The following is a 22,011-nucleotide window of genomic DNA, read 5'->3' on the forward strand; positions in this document are numbered from 1 at the left end:
AGCATCGGATGCGATTGGGACGACTACCAGTGCCAACCCCTTATCCCGCGATGCGTCCGATACACAGATAGTTCCAAGGCGGCCGAGGAGCCTCACCGCATATCAATCGGGGTGCGAGGCGAGGGATGGGGCGGGAAGGCCCCAACGGCTAGACGGAAGAGGCTTCAGGGCCACCTCGGAATGGTCCAAGCATCGGACGCGCTTGGGGCGACTGCCAGTGCCAACCCCTTATCCCGCGATGCGTCCGATACACAGATGGTTCCAAGGCGGCCGAGGAGCCTCACCGCATAGCAATCGGGGGTGCGAGGCGAGGGATGGGGCGGGAAGGCCCCAACGGCTAGACGGAAGAGGCTTCAGGGCCGCCTAGGAATGGTCCAAGCATCGGACACGCTTGGGGCGACTACCAGTGACAGCCCCCTATCCCGCGATGCGTCCGATACGAAGATGGTTCCAAGGCGGCCGAGGAGCCTCACCGCATAGCAATCGGGGTGCGAGGTGGGGGATGCGGCGAGATGGCCCCAACGGCTAGACGGAAGAGGCCACAGGGCCGCGTCGGAATAGTCCAAGCATCGGACGCGCTTGGGGCGACTACCAGTGACAACCCCTTATCCCGCGATGCGTCCGATACGAAGATAGTTCCAAGGCGGCCGAGGAGCCTCACCGCATAGCAATCGGGGTGCGAGGTGGGGGATGCGGCGAGATGGCCCCAACGGCTAGACGGAAGAGGCTGCAGGGCCGCCTCGGAATAGTCCAAGCATCGGACGCGCTTGGGGCCACTACCAGTGACAACCCCTTATCCCGCGATGCGTCCGATACGAAGATAGTTCCAAGGCGGCCGAAGAGCCTCACCGCATAGCAATCGGGGTGCGAGGTGGGGGATGCGGCGAGATGGCCCCAACGGCTAGACGGAAGAGGCCACAGGGCCGCCTCGGAATAGTCCAAGCATCGGACGCGCTTGGGGCGACTACCAGTGACAACCCCTTATCCCGCGATGCGTCCGATACGAAGATAGTTCCCAGGCGGCCGAGGAGCCTCACCGCATAGCAATCGGGGTGCGAGGCGAGGGATGCGGCGAGATGGCCCCAAAGGCTAGACGGAAGAGGCTGCAGGGCTGCCTCGGAATAGTCCAAGCATCGGACGCGCTTGGGGCGACTACCACTGCCAACCCCTTATCCCGCGATGCGTCCGATACACAGATAGTTCCGAGGCGGCCGAGGAGGTGGGGGATGCAGCGAGATGGCCCCAACGGCTAGACGGAAGAGGCTGCAGGGCCGCCTCGGAATAGTCCAAGCATCGGACGCGCTTGGGGCGACTACCAGTGACAACCCCTTATCCCGCGATGCGTCCGATACACAGATAGTTCCGAGGCGGCCAAGGAGCCTCACCGCATAGCAATCGTGGTGCGAGGTGGGGGATGCGGCGAGATGGCCCCAACGGCTAGACGGAAGAGGCTGCAGGGCCGCCTCGGAATGGTCCAAGCATCGGATGCGCTTGGGGCGACTACCACTGCCAACCCCTTATCCCGCGATGCGTCCGATACACAGATAGTTCCAAGGCGGCCGAGGAGCCTCACAGCATAGCAATCAGGGTGCGAGGCGAGGGATGCGGCGAGAAAGCCCCAACGGCTAGAGGGAAGAGGCTTCAGGTCCGCCTCGGAATGGTCCAAGCATCGGACGCGCTTGGGGCGACTACCAGTGACAACCCCTTATCCCGCGACGCGTCCGATACACAGATAGTTCCAAGGCGGCCGAGGAGCCTCACCGCATAGCAATCGGGGTGCGAGGCGAGGGATGCGGCGAGAAGGACCCAACGGCTACACGGAAGAGGCTTCGGGGCCGCCTCGGAATGGTCCAAGCATCGGACGCGCTTGGGGCGACTACCAGTGACAACCCCTTATCCCACGACGCGTCCGATACACAGATAGTTCCAAGGCGGCCGAGGAGCCTCACCGCATAGCAATCGGGGTGCCAGGCGAGGGATGCGGCGAGAAGGACCCAACGGCTAGACGGAAGAGGCTTCGGGGCCGCCTCGGAATGGTCCAAGCATCGGACGCGCTTGGGGCGACTACCAGTGACAACCCCTTATCCCGCGACGCGTCCGATACACAGATAGTTCCAAGGCGGCCGAGGAGCCTCACCGCATAGCAATCGGGGTGCGAGGCGAGGGATGCGGCGAGAAGGACCCAACGGCTAGACGGAAGAGGCTTCGGGTCCGCCTCGGAATGGTCCAAGCATCGGACGCGCTTGGGGCGACTACCAGTGACAACCCCTTATCCCGCGACGCGTCCGATACACAGATAGTTCCAAGGCGGCCGAGGAGCCTCACCGCATAGCAATCGGGGTGCGAGGCGAGGGATGCGGCGAGAAGGACCCAACGGCTAGACGGAAGAGGCTTCGGGTCCGCCTCGGAATGGTCCAAGCATCGGACGCGCTTGGGGCGACTACCAGTGACAACCCCTTATCCCGCGACGCGTCCGATACACAGATAGTTCCAAGGCGGCCGAGGAGCCTCACCGCATAGCAATCGGGGTGCGAGGCGAGGGATGCGGCGAGAAGGACCCAACGGCTAGACGGAAGAGGCTTCGGGTCCGCCTCGGAATGGTCCAAGCATCGGACGCGCTTGGGGCGACTACCAGTGACAACCCCTTATCCCGCGACGCGTCCGATACACAGATAGTTCCGAGGCGGCCGAGGAGCCTCACCGCATAGCAATCGGGGTGCGAGGCGAAGGATGCGGCGAGAAGGACCCAACGGCTAGACGGAAGAGGCTTCGGGTCCGCCTCGGAATGGTCCAAGCATCGGACGCGCTTGGGGCGACTACCAGTGACAACCCCTTATCCCGCGACGCGTCCGATACACAGATAGTTCCAAGGCGGCCGAGGAGCCTCACCGCATAGCAATCGGGGTGCGAGGCGAGGGATGCGGCGAGAAGGACCCAACGGCTAGACGGAAGAGGCTTCAGGGCCGCCTCGGAATGGTCCAAGCATCGAACGCGCTTGGGGCGACTACCAGTGACAACCCCTTATCCCGCGACGCGTCCGATACACAGATAGTTCCGAGGCGGCCGAGGAGCCTCACCGCATAGCAATCGGGGTGCGAGGCGAGGGATGCGGCGAGAAGGACCCAACGGCTAGACGGAAGAGGCTTCAGGGCCGCCTCGGAATGGTCCAAGCATCGGACGCGCTTGGGGCGACTACCAGTGACAACCCCTTATCCCGCGACGCGTCCGATACACAGATAGTTCCGAGGCGGCCGAGGAGCCTCAACGCATAGCAATCGGGGTGCGAGGCGAGGGATGCGGCGAGAAGGACCCAACGGCTAGACGGAAGAGGCTTCAGGGCCGCCTCGGAATGGTCCAAGCATCGGACGCGCTTGGGGCGACTACCAATGACAACCCCTTATCCCGCGACGCGTCCGATACACAGATAGTTCCGAGGCGGCCGAGGAGCCTCACCGCATAGCAATCGGGGTGCGAGGCGAGGGATGCGGCGAGAAGGACCCAACGGCTAGACGGAAGAGGCTTCAGGGCCGCCTCGGAATGGTCCAAGCATCGGACGCGCTTGGGGCGACTACCAGTGACAACCCCTTATCCCGCGACGCGTCCGATACACAGATAGTTCCGAGGCGGCCGAGGAGCCTCACCGCATAGCAATCGGGGTGCGAGGCGAGGGATGCGGCGAGAAGGACCCAACGGCTAGACGGAAGAGGCTTCAGGGCCGCCTCGGAATGGTCCAAGCATCGGACGCGCTTGGGGCGACTACCGTTGCCAACCCCTTATCCCGCGATGCGTCTGATACACAGATAGTTCCGAGGCGGCCGAGGAGCCTCACCGCATAGCAATCGGGTTGCGAGGCAGATTATTGGGAAGGGAACCCCCTGGGATGCGGCTCAAGCAGTGCCCAAAGGGACTGGAATGCGGAATCACATCGAGAGACCCAAATGCTATACGAGGGCTCAAATCGAATTATCGATTTGGCCACGACATGGACGCATCGGAACGACTACCTTTGCCGAACCACTCGCAATTGCATCCATACCGAAACCAATAGACATTTCCGTTAGAGCCCTCGCATAGCATTCGGGAATCTCGCATGCCCCTCTAAATCGACCAATGCTGGCGCTCAATGAAAATCCGAGCGCTACCACCGTTCGAGCGCCAGCATTGGTCGAGTTAGAGGGGCACGGGGGAGAATGCTCCAGTCAACACCTCCCCTATATAAGTTATTTGTCCGATTCTCGCACAACCGTAGTCTGCCTCGTCGAATCAAACAACGGTCCCAGATTCCGACTTCCGTTCCGTAGAGACCCAAAAGCTAGATGGAGGCTCGCAAGAAAGAGAGTCGGCGCATAGCAATCGGGTTTCTCGAACGTTTAGGGACCGAGCTCACTTGCGGATAGGGCAAAATCCGCCAAGCAACCCAAAAGCTAGACGGGGGCTCGAATCGAATCGCCTAGGCGGCCACAACAACGACGTGTTGGATCGACTACCAGTGCCAAACCATTCAGCAAGACTAGTCTGTGTCGAGGCCGGATAGAGATTCTCAGAGAGCGCCCGCATAGCATTTAGGAGACCTGCCGCGTCCCTCACACTCGACAAATGGTGGTGCACGTTTATAAATCCGAGCGATCCCAACCCTTTCAAGCACCAACATCGGTCGAGATAGAGGGGCACGGAGGGGGCTGCGTGAGACAACACAGTCCCCTATATAAGTTATTTGTCCGATTCTCACACATCCGAAGAATGGTCATCAAATCGGACAACAGCCCAAACTTCCGACTTCCGTCCCAGAAAGCCCAAGAGCTATCTAAAACGTTCATGGCCGGAACTCGATCGCGGCTATACCAGTCCGCCAAGCAACCCAAAAGCTAGACTGGAGCTCTAGTCGAATCACCTCTGTGGCCATTGCAAGGACGTGTTGGAGCGACTACCATTGCCGAACCATTCCGCAGGTCGAGTCCATACCAAGGCCGCATAGAGATTCACGATGAGCTCCTGCATAGCAATCAGGAGACTTGCCGTGTCCATCACAATCGATAAATCCTGGTGCAAGATTTTTGCATCCGAGCGCTCCAACCAGTCGAGCACCAGCATCAATCGACATAAACGGGCACGGGGGGAGGATGCTCGAGAACACTACCTCCCCTATATAAGTTATTTGTCCGATTCTCAAGCAGCCGAAGTCTGGTCATCGAATCGGGTCAAAGACCACAACTTCCGACTTTACCCACAATGCAAGTCATCGAATCGAACATCGGCCCCCGAGTCGGACTCCATGCGTATGTCAGGTCATCGGACCCAAATTCCGCCTTCCTGCGCATGGCGGGCCATCAATATCAACTCGGTCATCGGACCCAAACTCCGCCTTTTTGCGTATGGCACGCCTTCAAATCGGTCATCGGACCCAAATTCCGCCTTCCTGTGCATGGCGGGCCATCAACATCAACTCGGTCATCGGACCCAAATTCCGCCTTTCTGCGCATGGCACGCCATCAACTCGGTCATCGGACCCAAATTCCGCCTTCCTGCGCATGGCAGGTCATCGGACACAAATTCAGACCTCGCCAATATGCCTACGTATCGAATCGGTCATCGGACCCAACTTCCGACTTCATCCATACTGTAGGGTCTTTGAGGTTGGCGCGGTGCGCTCAACCCAGGGAGTCGACCCATCGAAGCATACACCTCCCCTATATAAGCTATTTGTCCGATTCCCACACCTGTGTAGTTTGCACCTCTGACCAGGACATCGACCCCAACTTCCGAACTCGACTGCAACGACGGCACCAGCGCCTTGGTGCGCACCTTGCGACGCACAGTCCCAACATTCGCCTTCCTGCACATGGCAGGTCATCGGACCCAAATTCCGACCTCGCGAGTATGCCTACATATCGAATCGGTCATCGGACCCAACTTCCGACTTCATCCATACCGTAGGGTCTTTGAGGTTGGCGCGGTGCGCTCAACCCGGGGAGTCGACCCAACGAAGCATACACCTCCCCTATATAAGCTATTTGTCCGATTCCCACACCTGTGTAGTTTGCACCTCCGATCAAGACATCGACCCCAACTTCCGAACTCGCCTCCAACGACCGAACCAGCGCCTTGGTGCGCACCTTGCAACGCACAGTGCCAACATTCGCCTTCCTGCACGTGGCAGGTCATCGGACCCAAATTCCGACCTCGCGAGTATGCCTACATATCGAATCGGTCATCGGACCCAACTTCCGACTTCATCCATACCGTAGGGTCTTTGAGGTTGGCGCGGTGCGCTCAACCCGGGGAGTCGACCCAACGAAGCATACACCTCCCCTATATAAGCTATTTGTCCGATTCCCACACCTGTGTAGCTTGCACCTCCGATCAGGACATCGACCCCAACTTCCGAACTCGACTAAAAAGACCGCACCAGCGCCTTGGTGTGCACCTTGCAACGCACAGTGTCAACATTCGCCTTCCTGCACATGGCAGGTCATCGGACCCAAATTCCGACCTCATGAGCATACCTACTAATCGAATCGGTCATCGGACCCAACTTCCGACTTCATCCATACCGTAGGGTCTTTGAGGTTGGCGCGGTGCGCTCAACCTGGGGAGTCGACCCATCGAAGCATACACCTCCCCTATATAAGCTATTTGTCCGATTCCGACACCTGTGTAGTTTGCACCTCCGCTCAGGACATCGACCCCAACTTCCGAACTCGCCTGCAACGACCGAACCAGCGCCTTGGTGCGCACCAAAAGTGCGCACTTTTGGAGGGCACTTTTCTGCGCTCCAAAGGTGCGCACTTTTGGAGGGCACTTTTTGGAGGGCACTTTTCTGCGCTCCAAAGGTGCGCACTTTTGGAGGGCACTTTTTGGAGGGCACTTTTCTGCGCTCCAAAGGTGCGCACTTTTGGAGGGCACTTTTTGGAGGGCACTTTTCTGCGCTCCAAAGGTGCGCACTTTTGGAGGGCACTTTTTGGAGGGCACTTTTCTGCGCTCCAAAGGTGCGCACTTTTGGAGGGCACTTTTTGGAGGGCACTTTTCTGCGCTCCAAAGGTGCGCACTTTTGGAGGGCACTTTTTGGAGGGCACTTTTCTGCGCTCCAAAGGTGCGCACTTTTGGAGGGCACTTTTTGGAGGGCACTTTTCTGCGCTCCAAAGGTGCGCACTTTTGGAGGGCACTTTTTGGAGGGCACTTTTCTGCGCTCCAAAGGTGCGCACTTTTGGAGGGCACTTTTTGGAGGGCACTTTTCTGCGCTCCAAAGGTGCGCACTTTTGGAGGGCACTTTTGTGCACTCCAAAGGTGCGCACTTTTGGAGGGCACTTTTCCTGTGCTCCAAAGGTGCACACCTAGGTGAGCACCTTCGACCACACCTTGTAGCACACCAAACTCTGACTTTCGACTTCATCCGCAATGCAGGGTCTTTGAGGTTGGCGCAATGCGCACAACCAGGGGAGTCGACCCATCAAACCCAACACCTCCCCTATATAAGCTATTTGTCTGATTCTCATACATGCGTAGCCTGCAGGAGCAATTAGGACATCGACCCCAACTTTCGGCTTCTAAACGAAAACAAGGTCTTTGAGGTTGGTGTAATGCGAACAACTAGGGGAGTCAACCCATCAAACCCAACACCTCCCCTATATAAGCTATTTGTCTGATTCTCATACATGTGTAGTCTACAGGAGCAATTAGGACATCGACCCCAACTTTTGACTTCTTAACGAAAACAAGGTCTTTGAGGTTGACGTAATGCGCACAACCAGGGGAGTCGACCCATCAAACCCAACACCTCCCCTATATAAGCTATTTGTCCGATTCTCATACATGTGTAGCCTGCAGGAGCCATTAGGACATTGACCCCAACTTTTGACTTCTTAACGAAAACAAGGTCTTTGAGGTTGGCGTAATGCGCACAACCAAGGGAGTTGACCCATCAAACCCAACACCTCCCCTATATAAGCTATTTGTCTGATTCTCATACATGTGTAGCCTGCAACAACGATTAGGACATCCACCCCAACTTCTGAATTCGTCTGCGTTGACCGCACCAAAGGTGCACGCCTTGGTGCTCACCAAAATCCGACTTCCGACTTCTTCTGCTATGCGGGGTCTTTGAGGTTGGCGCAGTGCGCACAACCAGGGGAGTCAACCCACCGAATGCAACACCTCCCCTATATAAGCTATTTGTCTGATTCTCATACATGCGTAGACTGCAGCAATGATTAGGACATCCACCCCAACTTTTGACTTCTTAAACAAGACAGGGTCTTTGAAGTTGGTGCAGTGCACACAACCAGGGGAGTCGACCCATCAAACGCAACACCTCCCCTATATAAAGCTATTTGTCCGATTCTCATACGTGTAGTCTGCAGCAGCGATTAGGACATCGACCCCAACTTCCGAATTCGTTTGCATTGACCGCACCAAAGGTGCACGCCTTGGTGTGCACCCTGGAGTGCACTTTGGTGCTCACCTCGGTGCACACTTTGGTGTGCACCTCGGTGTGCACCAAAGGTGCGCACCTTGGAGCGCACCAAAGGTGTACACTTTGGAGCGCACCACATAGGGTCTTTGAGAGGTTGGCGCAGTGCGCACACCAAGGTGGGTGTTGAGGTGCGTGCCGAGGTGGGTGGGTGCTAGGGTGCGCTCCATGGTGGGTGCCAGGGTGGGTGCGTGCTAGGGTGGATTCCAAAGAGGGTCATAGGGTGGGTGCCAAGGTGGGTTGGTGATATAGTGGGTTCAAAGGTGGGTACTAGGGTGGGTTCCAAGGTGGGTCACAAGTTGGGTGCCAGGATGCGTGGGTGTTAGGTTGGGTGCCAAGGTGGGCTCCTGCGTGGGTGGGTGCTAGGGTGGGTTTCAAGGTGGACGCGAGGGCGGGTGCCAAGGTGGGTAACAAGTTGGGTGTTAGGATGGGTGAGTGCTAGAGTGGGTGCCAAGGTGGGTGGGTGCTAAGGTGGATGCCAAGGTGGTTCACAGGGTGGGTGGGTTCTAGGGTGAGTTCCAAGGTGGGTCACAGGTTCAGTGCTAGGGTGGGTGTCAAGGCGGGTGTCGAGGTGCCTGGGTGCTAGGGTGTGGATGCCAATGTGGGTCATAGGGTGGGTACTAGGGTGGGCTGCAATGTGGGTGCCAAGGTGGGTAACATGCTCGGTGGGTTCTAAATTGGGTGCCAGGGTGGGTGTGCACCCACCTTGCCCGAGGTGGGTGCCAAGGTGCCAGTGTGGGTGGGTGCTAAGGTGGATGCCAAGGTGGGTGAGAAGGTGGGTGATAGGTTGAGTGGTAGGATGGGTGGGTGCCAAGATGGGTCACAGGGTGGGTGCAAGGGTGGGTAGGTGCTAGGGTTGGTGTCAGGGTGGGTGGGTGCTAGGTTGGGTTCCAAGGTGGGTGCGAGGGTGAGTGTCAAGGTGGGTCACAGGTTAGGTGCTAGGATGGGTGAGTGCTAGGGTGCAAAGGTGCCAGGGTGGGTGCTAGGATGGGTCGATGCTAGGGTGAGTGGCAAGGTGGGTCCACAAGTGTCAAGGTGGGTGCCGAGGTGGGTGCCAAGTCGGCGACTGCTATGGTGGATGCCAAGGTGGGTCACGGGGTGGGTGCCAAGTTGCTAGGTTGGGTTCCAAGGTGGGTGCCAACGTGGGTGCTAGGGTGCGTGGGTTAAAGGGTGTGTCACAACGTGGGTGCCAGGATGGGTGCGCACCCACACTGGCCAAGACGGGTGCGGGTGCAAGGTTGGGTTCCAAGCCCGGTCACAGGCTGGGTGCTAGGATGGGTGGGTGCCAAGGTGGGCACCAGGGTGGGTGCACCCACCCTGGCCAAGGTGGGTCACGGGGTGGGTCCTAGGGTGGGTAACGGGGTGGGTACTAAGGTGCGTGCCAAGGTGGGTCATAGGGTGGGTGCCAAGGTGGGCACCAGGGTGGGTGTGCACCAACCCTAGCCAGGGTAGGTCACGGGGTGGTTGTCGGGGTGGGCGTCAAGGAGCCAAGGTGGGTGGCAAGTAGCCAAGTTGCGTGCCAAGGTGGGTGTCGGGGTGGGTGCCAAGGATCCAAGGTGGGTGCCAAGGAACCAAGGTGGGTGTCTGGGTGGGTGCCGAGGTGGGAGCCAGGGTGGGTCCCAAGGTGAGTGCAAAGGTGGGTGCCAGGGTCAAGGTGAGTGCCAATGTGGGTTCCAAGGTGCCAGGGTCAGGGTGAGTGCCAATGTGGGTTCAAAGGTGCTAAGTTGGGTGCGAGGTTGGGTGCGAGGGTGGGTGGGTGCCAAGGTGTGCTAGGTGGAAGCCCGGGTGGGTCGGCATCCCATGGGTGTCGAGTTGGGTGCCTGATGGGTGCTTCTTGTCAAGTTTTAGTCGTCGGGACTCATTTCGAGCCTTAGAGGTCGTTTCTTGTCCGGTTGCCCTGTCTTCGACCTGGGAACCCAATTTTGGTCCTCGGGTCCCATTTTTTTTTGTCTCGCATCCCACTTTTGGCCTGTGGCCTTTTCGGGGTCGATTCTCGTTTTGGGCATCAGAGCATGTTTCTTCTCCTAAAACCCAATATTTGTTTATTAAGTCTCGGAACACATTTTTGTTCTCGTGGACCCATCATGGGTCTTGGAACGCATTTGTGGTCCTTGGGTCCCATTTTGCATCCCGAAACTTGTGTTTTGGTGCTTGATCCCTATTTTGGGTGCCCACCTTGCACCAAGTGCGCACCCGGGGCAAACCGAGCGCCTTGGTGCACCGGGGCAAGATCGAGCGTGCACCCGAGGCGCCCCGAACATGCACCAAGGTGCACTCGGCCCACATGTGAGCGCAGGTCGTTGCGCCCGAGGTGGTGTGTGGGCACCGCGTTGCAGACGGGACACTGCACGCACACGACGCCCCCTCCAGGTGCACGCACGTAGGCCGGGCCGGGTGCACACCCGACGCCCTAGCAAGGTGCGCGCACCCGGGCAGGGCTCACACTTGGCGAACGGGGCGCACTTCGCGAGGGAGGGTGTGCACCTCGACGGGGGTGGGTGGCCGGGGTGGATTCGCACGTGGGTCGCGGTTTGCTAAGTACACACTGCGACAAGCTCATAACGGGTGCGATCATACCAGCGTTAGTGCACCGGATCCCATCAGAACTCCGCAGTTAAGCGCGCTTGGGCCGGAGTAGTACTGGGATGGGTGACCTCCCGGGAAGTCCCGGTGTTGCACCCTTTTTTAGTTTTTCGCCGGGCGTCGCAATGCTATTTGAATAAACCTTTTGCCCGTTTGCGTTCTCGTCGGGGCCGGGCCGGGCCGGGGTGCGCTGCCCGCACTACCGCGCGCGCGGGGGCGACACCGAGCGCGCACCCGAGGCGCCCCGAGCACACAGGCCACGGTGCAACCCGGGCGTTGTGCGCGCACCCCGGTGCGCCCGAGGTGCTGCGCGCGCACCCAGGTGAAATCGGTGTGCACCTCGGCCAGTGCGCGCTCGGTCGAGTCGCGCACGTTGGCCAAGGTGCACGGTGATGTTTCTTACTCTAAGGTTCCGCACCAGACGCCCGGGACAGGTGAGCGAAGCTGGGCGGGGCCGGGTGCGCGGCCGGGGCAGGTGCACGCAGCTGGAGAGAGCTTTGGAGCACACTTCGGAGCGCACCAATGATGCGCTCCATTCAAAAGTTTCCTGAAAAGGCAAAAAAAGTTGAGATTATAGAATTTCCCACTTGAGAGATTGTAAAAAAAAAAAATTTAAAATGAAGGAAACGCGGGTGCCAAGGTGTGCGCAGCCCAGCCAAGGTGTGCGCACCAAGGCGCCCACCCTGGCGAAGGTGCACGCAAGGTGCGCACCCGAGGCAAACCGGACAATTAACCCAACTTTCGACTTCGCGCGCACCTTGGAGCGCACTTCGGAGCGCTCCTTGGTGCGCACCAATCTTGGGCACCTCGGAGTGCACCATGGCGCCCACCAAGGTGCGCACCCGGGGCAAACCGAGCTCCGACTTCGTGCGCACCTTGGAGCGCACGAAAGGTGCGCACCATGGCGCCCACCAAGGTGCGCAGCCCAGCCAAGGCGTGCGCATCAAGGTGCGCACCCTGGCGAAGGTGCGCACCCGGGGCAAACCGAGCTCCGACTTCGTGCGCACCTTGGAGCGCACAAAAGGTGCGCAACCCAGCCAAGGTGTGCGCACCCCGGTCAAACCGAGCTCCGAATCGTGCGCACCAGAGGTGCACGCCATCGTGCGCACCTTGGAGCACACTTCGGAGCCCTCCTTGGTGCGCGCCGATGTTGCGCACCTCGGAGCGCACCCGGGGAAAACAATGCAATTAACCCGACTTTCGACTTCGTGGGCACCTCGGAGCGCTCTCGGGTTCGCACCTCGGAGCACACCGAGGTGCGCACCTTTGATGCGCTGCCTTCACCAATTTCCAGAAAAGGCAAGAAAACATTGAGAAGGTGTGCGCACCGAGGTGCCCACCCTGGCGAAGGTGCACGCGAGGTGCGCACCCGGGGCAAACCGGGCTCCGACTTCGTGCACGCCGCACCTTGGAGCACACTTCGGAGCGCTCCTTGGTGCGCACCAGGGCGCGCAACCCAGCCGAGGTGCCCACCCCGGCGAAGGTGCACGCGAGGTGCGCACCCGGGGCAAACCGGGCTCCGACTTCGTGCACGCCATGGTGCCCACCGCGGCGAAGGTGCACGCGAGGTGCGCACCCGGGGCAAACCGGGCTCCGACTTCGTGCACGCCGCACCTTGGAGCACACTTCGGAGCGCTCCTTGGTGCGCACCATGGTGCCCACCAGGGCGCGCAACCCCGCCGAAGGTGCACGCGAGGTGCGCACCCGGGGCAAACCGGGCTCCGACTTCGTGCACGCCGCACCTTGGAGCACACTTCGGAGCGCTCCTTGGTGCGCACCATGGTGCCCACCAGGGCGCGCAACCCCGCCGAAGGTGCACGCGAGGTGCGCACCCGGGGCAAACCGGGCTCCGACTTCGTGCACGCCATGGTGCGCACCGCGGCGAAGGTGCGCACCCGGGGCAAACCGGGCTCCGACTTCGTGCACGCCGCACCTTGGAGCACACTTCGGAGCGCTCCTTGGTGCGCACCAGGGCGCGCAACCCAGCCGAGGTGCCCACCCCGGCGAAGGTGCACGCGAGGTGCGTACCCGGGGCAAACCGGGCTCCGACTTCGTGCACGCCGCACCTTGGAGCACACTTCGGAGCGCTCCTTGGTGCGCACCATGGTGCCCACCAGGCCGCGCAACCCAGCCAAGGTGTGCGCACCAAGGTGCACGCGAGGTGCGCACCCGGGGCAAACCGGGGTCCGACTTCGTGCACGCCGCACCTTGGAGCACACATCGGGGCGCTCCCGGGTTCGCACCGGCGTTGCGCACCGTGGTGGGCACCTCGGAGCACACCAAGGTGGGCAGCGAGGTGCGCACCTTTGATGCGATGCCTTCACTAATTTCCATAAAAGGCAAAAAAAAAACGAGATTTTAAAATTTCCGTTTTGAAAGATAGTGAGAAAAAGGGAATGCTGGTGCCATCTTGAGCCCGCCCTGGTGCGCAGCCCAGCCAAGGTGTGCGCACCAAGGTGCCCACCCTGGCGAAGGTGCGCGCCCGGGCAATTAACCCAACTTCCAACTTCGCGCGCGCCAGGGTGGGAGCGCACCCAACAACCGGGCCTGGGAAGAGCCAATGCGAGAAACCCCACCAAACGCTCTGACAAAAAAAGAGGGGGCGCTCCAGTAACCCCGCTTCGGAGCGCACCCTGGGCAAACCCAGCCAAGGTGCCCACCCCGGCCAAGGTGCAGGCGAGGTGCGCACCCGGGGCAAACCGGGCTCCGACAACGTGCACGCCGCACCTTGGAGCACACTTCGTAGCGCTCCCGGGTGCGCACCTCAGAGCACACCAAGGTGGGCAGCGAGGTGCGCACCTTTGATGCGCTGCCTTCACTAATTTCCAGAAAAGGCAAAAAAAAAAGGAGATTTTAAAATTTCCGTTTTGAAAGATAGTGAAAAAAACGGAACGCGCGTGCCATCTTGAGCCCGCCCTGGTGCACAGCCCAGGTAAGGTGCCCACCCTGGCAAAGGTGCGCACCCGGGCAATTAACCCTACTTCCGACTTCGTGCGCGCCAGGGTGGCAACCGGGCCTCGGAAGAGCCAATGCGAGAAACCCCACCAAACGCTCCGACAAAAAAAGAGGCGGCGCTCCAATAACCCCGCTTCGGAGCGCAGCCGGGGCAAACCCAGCCAAGGTGCCCACCCCGACGAAGGTGCACGCGAGGTGCGCACCCGGGGCAAACCGGGCTCCGACAACGTGCACGCAGCACCTTGGAGCACACTTCGAAGCACTCCCGGGTGCCCACCGGCGTTGCGCACCGTGGTGGGCAGCGAGGTGCGCACCTTTGATGCGCTGCCTTCACTAATTTCCAGAAAAAGGCAAAAAAAAATGAGATTTTAAAATTTCCGTTTTGAAAGATAGTGAAAAAAAAGGAACGCGGGTGCCATCTTGAGCCCGCCCTGGTGCGCAGCCCAGGCAAGGCATGCGCACCAAGGTGCCCACCCGAGGTGCACACCCGGGGCAAACCGGGCTCCGACTTCGTGCAGGCCGCACCTTGGAGCACACTTCGGAGCGCTCCTTGGTGCGCACCATGGTGCCCACCAGGGCGCGCAACCCAGCCAAGGTCTGCACACTAAGGTGCCCACCCCGGCGAAGGTGCACGCGAGGTGCGCACCCGGGGCAAACCGGGCTCCGACTTCGTGCACGCCATGGTGCCCACCGCGGCGAAGGTGCACGCGAGGTGCGCACCCGGGGCAAACCGGGCTCCGACTTCGTGCACGCCGCACCTTGGAGCACACTTCGGAGCGCTCCTTGGTGCGCACCATGGTGCCCACCAGGGCGCGCAACCCAGCCAAGGTGTGCGCACCAAGGTGCACGCGAGGTGCGCACCCGGGGCAAACCGGGGTCCGACTTCGTGCATGCCGCACCTTGGAGCACACATCGGAGCGCTCCCAGGTTCGCACCAGCGTTGCGCACCTTTGATGCGCTGCCTTCACTAATTTCCAGAAAAGGCAAAAAAAAACGATATTTTAAAATTTCCGTTCTGAAAGATAGTGAAAAAAACGGAACGCGGGTGCCATCTTGAGCCCTTCCTGGTGCGCAGCCCAGGCAAGTTGTGCGCACCAAGGTGCCCACCCTGGCGGAGGTGCGCGCCCGGGGCAAACCGGGCTCCGACTTCGTGCACTGCATGGTGCCCACCAAGGCGCGCAACCCAGCCAAGGTGCCCACCGCAGCGAAGGTGCACGCGAGGTGCACACCCGGGGCAAACCGGGCTCCGACTTCGTGCACGCCGCACCTTGGAGCACACTTCAGAGCGCTCCTTGGTGCGCACCAGGGCGCGCAACCCAGCCGAGGTGCCCACCCCGGCGAAGGTGCACGCGAGGTGCGCACCCGGGGCAAACCGGGCTCCGACTTCGTGCACGCCATGGTGCCCACCGCGGCGAAGGTGCGCACCTGGGGCAAACCGGGCTCCGACTTCGTGCACGCCGCACCTTGGAGCACACTTCGGAGCGCTCCTTGGTGCGCACCATGGTGCCCACCAGGCCGCGCAACCCAGCCAAGGTGTGCGCACCAAGGTGCACGCGAGGTGCGCACCCGGGGCAAACCGGGGTCCGACTTCGTGCACGCCGCACCTTGGAGCACACATCGGGGCGCTCCCGGGTTCGCACCGGCGTTGCGCACCGTGGTGGGCACCTCGGAGCACACCAAGGTGGGCAGCGAGGTGCGCACCTTTGATGCGATGCCTTCACTAATTTCCATAAAAGGCAAAAAAAAAACGAGATTTTAAAATTTCCGTTTTGAAAGATAGTGAGAAAAAGGGAATGCTGGTGCCATCTTGAGCCCGCCCTGGTGCGCAGCCCAGCCAAGGTTTGCGCACCAAGGTGCCCACCCTGGCGAAGGTGCGCGCCCGGGCAATTAACCCAACTTCCAACTTCGCGCGCGCCAGGGTGGGAGCGCACCCAACAACCGGGCCTGGGAAGAGCCAATGCGAGAAACCCCACCAAACTCTCTGACAAAAAAAGAGGGGGCGCTCCAGTAACCCCGCTTCGGAGCGCACCCTGGGCAAACCCAGCCAAGGTGCCCACCCCGGCCAAGGTGCAGGCGAGGTGCGCACCCGGGGCAAACCGGGCTCCGACAACGTGCACGTCGCACCTTGGAGCACACTTCGTAGCGCTCCCGGGTGCGCACCTCAGAGCACACCAAGGTGGGCAGCGAGGTGCGCACCTTTGATGCGCTGCCTTCACTAATTTCCAGAAAAGGCAAAAAAAAAAGGAGATTTTAAAATTTCCGTTTTGAAAGATAGTGAAAAAAACGGAACGCGCGTGCCATCTTGAGCCCGCCCTGGTGCGCAGCCCAGGTAAGGTGCCACCCTGGCAAAGGTGCGCACCCGGGCAATTAACCCTACTTCCGACTTCGTGCGCGCCAGGGTGGCAACCGGGCCTCGGAAGAGCCAATGCGAGAAACCCCACCAAACGCTCCGACAAAAAAAGAGGCGGCGCTCCAATAACCCCGCTTCGGAGCGCAGCCGGGGCAAACCAAGCCAAGGTGCCCACCCCGACGAAGGTGCACGCGAGGTGCGCACCCGGGGCAAACCGGGCTCCGACAACGTGCACGCAGCACCTTGGAGCACACTTCGAAGCACTCCCGGGTGCCCACCGGCGTTGCGCACCGTGGTGGGCAGCGAGGTGCGCACCTTTGATGCGCTGCCTTCACTAATTTCCAGAAAAAGGCAAAAAAAAATGAGATTTTAAAATTTCCGTTTTGAAAGATAGTGAAAAAAAAGGAACGCGGGTGCCATCTTGAGCCCGCCCTGGTGCGCAGCCCAGGCAAGGCATGCGCACCAAGGTGCCCACCCGAGGTGCACACCCGGGGCAAACCGGGCTCCGACTTCGTGCAGGCCGCACCTTGGAGCACACTTCGGAGCGCTCCTTGGTGCGCACCATGGTGCCCACCAGGGCGCACCCGAGGCAAACCGGGCTCCGACTTCGTGCACGCCGCACCTTGGAGCACACATCGGAGCGCTCCCAGGTTCGCACCAGCGTTGCGCACCTTTGATGCGCTGCCTTCACTAATTTCCAGAAAAGGCAAAAAAAAACGATATTTTAAAATTTCCGTTCTGAAAGATAGTGAAAAAAACGGAACGCGGGTGCCATCTTGAGCCCTTCCTGATGCGCAGCCCAGGCAAGTTGTGCGCACCAAGGTGCCCACCCTGGCGGAGGTGCGCGCCCGGGGCAAACCGGGCTCCGACTTCGTGCACTGCATGGTGCCCACCAAGGCGCGCAACCCAGCCAAGGTGCCCACCGCAGCGAAGGTGCACGCGAGGTGCGCACCCGAGGTGCACACCCGGGGCAAACCGGGCTCCGACTTCGTGCACGCCGCACCTTGGAGCACACTTCAGAGCGCTCCTTGGTACGCACCAGGGCGCGCAACCCAGCCAAGGTGCTCACCCCGGCGAAGGTGCACGCGAGGTGCGCACCCGGGGCAAACCGGGCTCGGACTTCGTGCACGCCGCACCTTGGAGCACACATCGGAGCGCTCCCGGGTTCGCACCAGCATTGCGCACCTTTGATGCGCTGCCTTCACTAATTTCCAGAAAAGGCAAAAAAAAGAAAAAAATGAGATTTTAAAATTTCCGTTTTGAAAGATAGTGAAAAAAACGGAACGCGGGTGCCATCTTGAGCCCGCCCTGGTGTGCAGCCCAGGCAAGTTGTGCGCACCAAGGCACCCACCCTGGCCAAGGTGGGTCACGGGGTGGGTCCTAGGGTGGGTAACGGGGTGGGTACTAAGGTGCGTGCCAAGGTGGGTCATAGGGTGGGTGCCAAGGTGGGCACCAGGGTGGGTGTGCACCAACCCTAGCCAGGGTAGGTCACGGGGTGGTTGTCGGGGTGGGCGTCAAGGAGCCAAGGTGGGTGGCAAGTAGCCAAGTTGCGTGCCAAGGTGGGTGTCGGGGTGGGTGCCAAGGATCCAAGGTGGGTGCCAAGGAACCAAGGTGGGTGTCTGGGTGGGTGCCGAGGTGGGAGCCAGGGTGGGTCCCAAGGTGAGTGCAAAGGTGGGTGCCAGGGTCAAGGTGAGTGCCAATGTGGGTTCCAAGGTGCCAGGGTCAGGGTGAGTGCCAATGTGGGTTCAAAGGTGCTAAGTTGGGTGCGAGGTTGGGTGCGAGGGTGGGTGGGTGCCAAGGTGTGCTAGGTGGAAGCCCGGGTGGGTCGGCATCCCATGGGTGTCGAGTTGGGTGCCTGATGGGTGCTTCTTGTCAAGTTTTAGTCGTCGGGACTCATTTCGAGCCTTAGAGGTCGTTTCTTGTCCGGTTGCCCTGTCTTCGACCTGGGAACCCAATTTTGGTCCTCGGGTCCCATTTTTTTTTGTCTCGCATCCCACTTTTGGCCTGTGGCCTTTTCGGGGTCGATTCTCGTTTTGGGCATCAGAGCATGTTTCTTCTCCTAAAACCCAATATTTGTTTATTAAGTCTCGGAACACATTTTTGTTCTCGTGGACCCATCATGGGTCTTGGAACGCATTTGTGGTCCTTGGGTCCCATTTTGCATCCCGAAACTTGTGTTTTGGTGCTTGATCCCTATTTTGGGTGCCCACCTTGCACCAAGTGCGCACCCGGGGCAAACCGAGCGCCTTGGTGCACCGGGGCAAGATCGAGCGTGCACCCGAGGCGCCCCGAACATGCACCAAGGTGCACTCGGCCCACATGTGAGCGCAGGTCGTTGCGCCCGAGGTGGTGTGTGGGCACCGCGTTGCAGACGGGACACTGCACGCACACGACGCCCCCTCCAGGTGCACGCACGTAGGCCGGGCCGGGTGCACACCCGACGCCCTAGCAAGGTGCGCGCACCCGGGCAGGGCTCACACTTGGCGAACGGGGCGCACTTCGCGAGGGAGGGTGTGCACCTCGACGGGGGTGGGTGGCCGGGGTGGATTCGCACGTGGGTCGCGGTTTGCTAAGTACACACTGCGACAAGCTCATAACGGGTGCGATCATACCAGCGTTAGTGCACCGGATCCCATCAGAACTCCGCAGTTAAGCGCGCTTGGGCCGGAGTAGTACTGGGATGGGTGACCTCCCGGGAAGTCCCGGTGTTGCACCCTTTTTTAGTTTTTCACCGGGCGTCGCAATGCTATTTGAATAAACCTTTTGCCCGTTTGCGTTCTCGTCGGGGCCGGGCCGGGCCGGGGTGCGCTGCCCGCACTACCGCGCGCGCGGGGGCGACACCGAGCGCGCACCCGAGGCGCCCCGAGCACACAGGCCACGGTGCAACCCGGGCGTTGTGCGCGCACCCCGGTGCGCCCGAGGTGCTGCGCGCGCACCCAGGTGAAATCGGTGTGCACCTCGGCCAGTGCGCGCTCGGTCGAGTCGCGCACGTTGGCCAAGGTGCACGGTGATGTTTCTTACTCTAAGGTTCCGCACCAGACGCCCGGGACAGGTGAGCGAAGCTGGGCGGGGCCGGGTGCGCGGCCGGGGCAGGTGCACGCAGCTGGAGAGAGCTTTGGAGCACACTTCGGAGCGCACCAATGATGCGCTCCATTCAAAAGTTTCCTGAAAAGGCAAAAAAAGTTGAGATTATAGAATTTCCCACTTGAGAGATTGTAAAAAAAAAAAATTTAAAATGAAGGAAACGCGGGTGCCAAGGTGTGCGCAGCCCAGCCAAGGTGTGCGCACCAAGGCGCCCACCCTGGCGAAGGTGCACGCAAGGTGCGCACCCGAGGCAAACCGGACAATTAACCCAACTTTCGACTTCGCGCGCACCTTGGAGCGCACTTCGGAGCGCTCCTTGGTGCGCACCAATCTTGGGCACCTCGGAGTGCACCATGGCGCCCACCAAGGTGCGCACCCGGGGCAAACCGAGCTCCGACTTCGTGCGCACCTTGGAGCGCACGAAAGGTGCGCACCATGGCGCCCACCAAGGTGCGCAGCCCAGCCAAGGCGTGCGCATCAAGGTGCGCACCCTGGCGAAGGTGCGCACCCGGGGCAAACCGAGCTCCGACTTCGTGCGCACCTTGGAGCGCACAAAAGGTGCGCAACCCAGCCAAGGTGTGCGCACCCCGGTCAAACCGAGCTCCGAATCGTGCGCACCAGAGGTGCACGCCATCGTGCGCACCTTGGAGCACACTTCGGAGCCCTCCTTGGTGCGCGCCGATGTTGCGCACCTCGGAGCGCACCCGGGGAAAACAATGCAATTAACCCGACTTTCGACTTCGTGGGCACCTCGGAGCGCTCTCGGGTTCGCACCTCGGAGCACACCGAGGTGCGCACCTTTGATGCGCTGCCTTCACCAATTTCCAGAAAAGGCAAGAAAACATTGAGAAGGTGTGCGCACCGAGGTGCCCACCCTGGCGAAGGTGCACGCGAGGTGCGCACCCGGGGCAAACCGGGCTCCGACTTCGTGCACGCCGCACCTTGGAGCACACTTCGGAGCGCTCCTTGGTGCGCACCAGGGCGCGCAACCCAGCCGAGGTGCCCACCCCGGCGAAGGTGCACGCGAGGTGCGCACCCGGGGCAAACCGGGCTCCGACTTCGTGCACGCCATGGTGCCCACCGCGGCGAAGGTGCACGCGAGGTGCGCACCCGGGGCAAACCGGGCTCCGACTTCGTGCACGCCGCACCTTGGAGCACACTTCGGAGCGCTCCTTGGTGCGCACCATGGTGCCCACCAGGGCGCGCAACCCCGCCGAAGGTGCACGCGAGGTGCGCACCCGGGGCAAACCGGGCTCCGACTTCGTGCACGCCGCACCTTGGAGCACACTTCGGAGCGCTCCTTGGTGCGCACCATGGTGCCCACCAGGGCGCGCAACCCCGCCGAAGGTGCACGCGAGGTGCGCACCCGGGGCAAACCGGGCTCCGACTTCGTGCACGCCATGGTGCGCACCGCGGCGAAGGTGCGCACCCGGGGCAAACCGGGCTCCGACTTCGTGCACGCCGCACCTTGGAGCACACTTCGGAGCGCTCCTTGGTGCGCACCAGGGCGCGCAACCCAGCCGAGGTGCCCACCCCGGCGAAGGTGCACGCGAGGTGCGTACCCGGGGCAAACCGGGCTCCGACTTCGTGCACGCCGCACCTTGGAGCACACTTCGGAGCGCTCCTTGGTGCGCACCATGGTGCCCACCAGGCCGCGCAACCCAGCCAAGGTGTGCGCACCAAGGTGCACGCGAGGTGCGCACCCGGGGCAAACCGGGGTCCGACTTCGTGCACGCCGCACCTTGGAGCACACATCGGGGCGCTCCCGGGTTCGCACCGGCGTTGCGCACCGTGGTGGGCACCTCGGAGCACACCAAGGTGGGCAGCGAGGTGCGCACCTTTGATGCGATGCCTTCACTAATTTCCATAAAAGGCAAAAAAAAAACGAGATTTTAAAATTTCCGTTTTGAAAGATAGTGAGAAAAAGGGAATGCTGGTGCCATCTTGAGCCCGCCCTGGTGCGCAGCCCAGCCAAGGTGTGCGCACCAAGGTGCCCACCCTGGCGAAGGTGCGCGCCCGGGCAATTAACCCAACTTCCAACTTCGCGCGCGCCAGGGTGGGAGCGCACCCAACAACCGGGCCTGGGAAGAGCCAATGCGAGAAACCCCACCAAACGCTCTGACAAAAAAAGAGGGGGCGCTCCAGTAACCCCGCTTCGGAGCGCACCCTGGGCAAACCCAGCCAAGGTGCCCACCCCGGCCAAGGTGCAGGCGAGGTGCGCACCCGGGGCAAACCGGGCTCCGACAACGTGCACGCCGCACCTTGGAGCACACTTCGTAGCGCTCCCGGGTGCGCACCTCAGAGCACACCAAGGTGGGCAGCGAGGTGCGCACCTTTGATGCGCTGCCTTCACTAATTTCCAGAAAAGGCAAAAAAAAAAGGAGATTTTAAAATTTCCGTTTTGAAAGATAGTGAAAAAAACGGAACGCGCGTGCCATCTTGAGCCCGCCCTGGTGCGCAGCCCAGGTAAGGTGCCCACCCTGGCAAAGGTGCGCACCCGGGCAATTAACCCTACTTCCGACTTCGTGCGCGCCAGGGTGGCAACCGGGCCTCGGAAGAGCCAATGCGAGAA

General features: G+C 60.9%; 2 non-coding genes across 2 annotated transcripts; both read left to right on the forward strand.

Moving 5' to 3' along the window:
* Nucleotides 1-11,030: 11,030 nt before the first annotated feature.
* On the forward strand, nt 11,031-11,149 carry LOC131870947 (5S ribosomal RNA). Its single transcript, XR_009369248.1, has one exon. It is a non-coding gene; the product is annotated as a 5S ribosomal RNA (ribosomal RNA).
* Nucleotides 11,150-18,953: 7,804 nt separating this feature from the next.
* Nucleotides 18,954-19,072, forward strand: LOC131870948 (5S ribosomal RNA). The gene has a single exon (XR_009369249.1). It is a non-coding gene; the product is annotated as a 5S ribosomal RNA (ribosomal RNA).
* The last annotated feature ends 2,939 nt before the right edge of the window (nt 19,073-22,011 follow it).

Source organism: Cryptomeria japonica, unplaced genomic scaffold (genome assembly GCF_030272615.1).
Source record: "Cryptomeria japonica unplaced genomic scaffold, Sugi_1.0 HiC_scaffold_358, whole genome shotgun sequence".
Classification (NCBI taxonomy): Eukaryota; Viridiplantae; Streptophyta; class Pinopsida; order Cupressales; family Cupressaceae; genus Cryptomeria; species Cryptomeria japonica.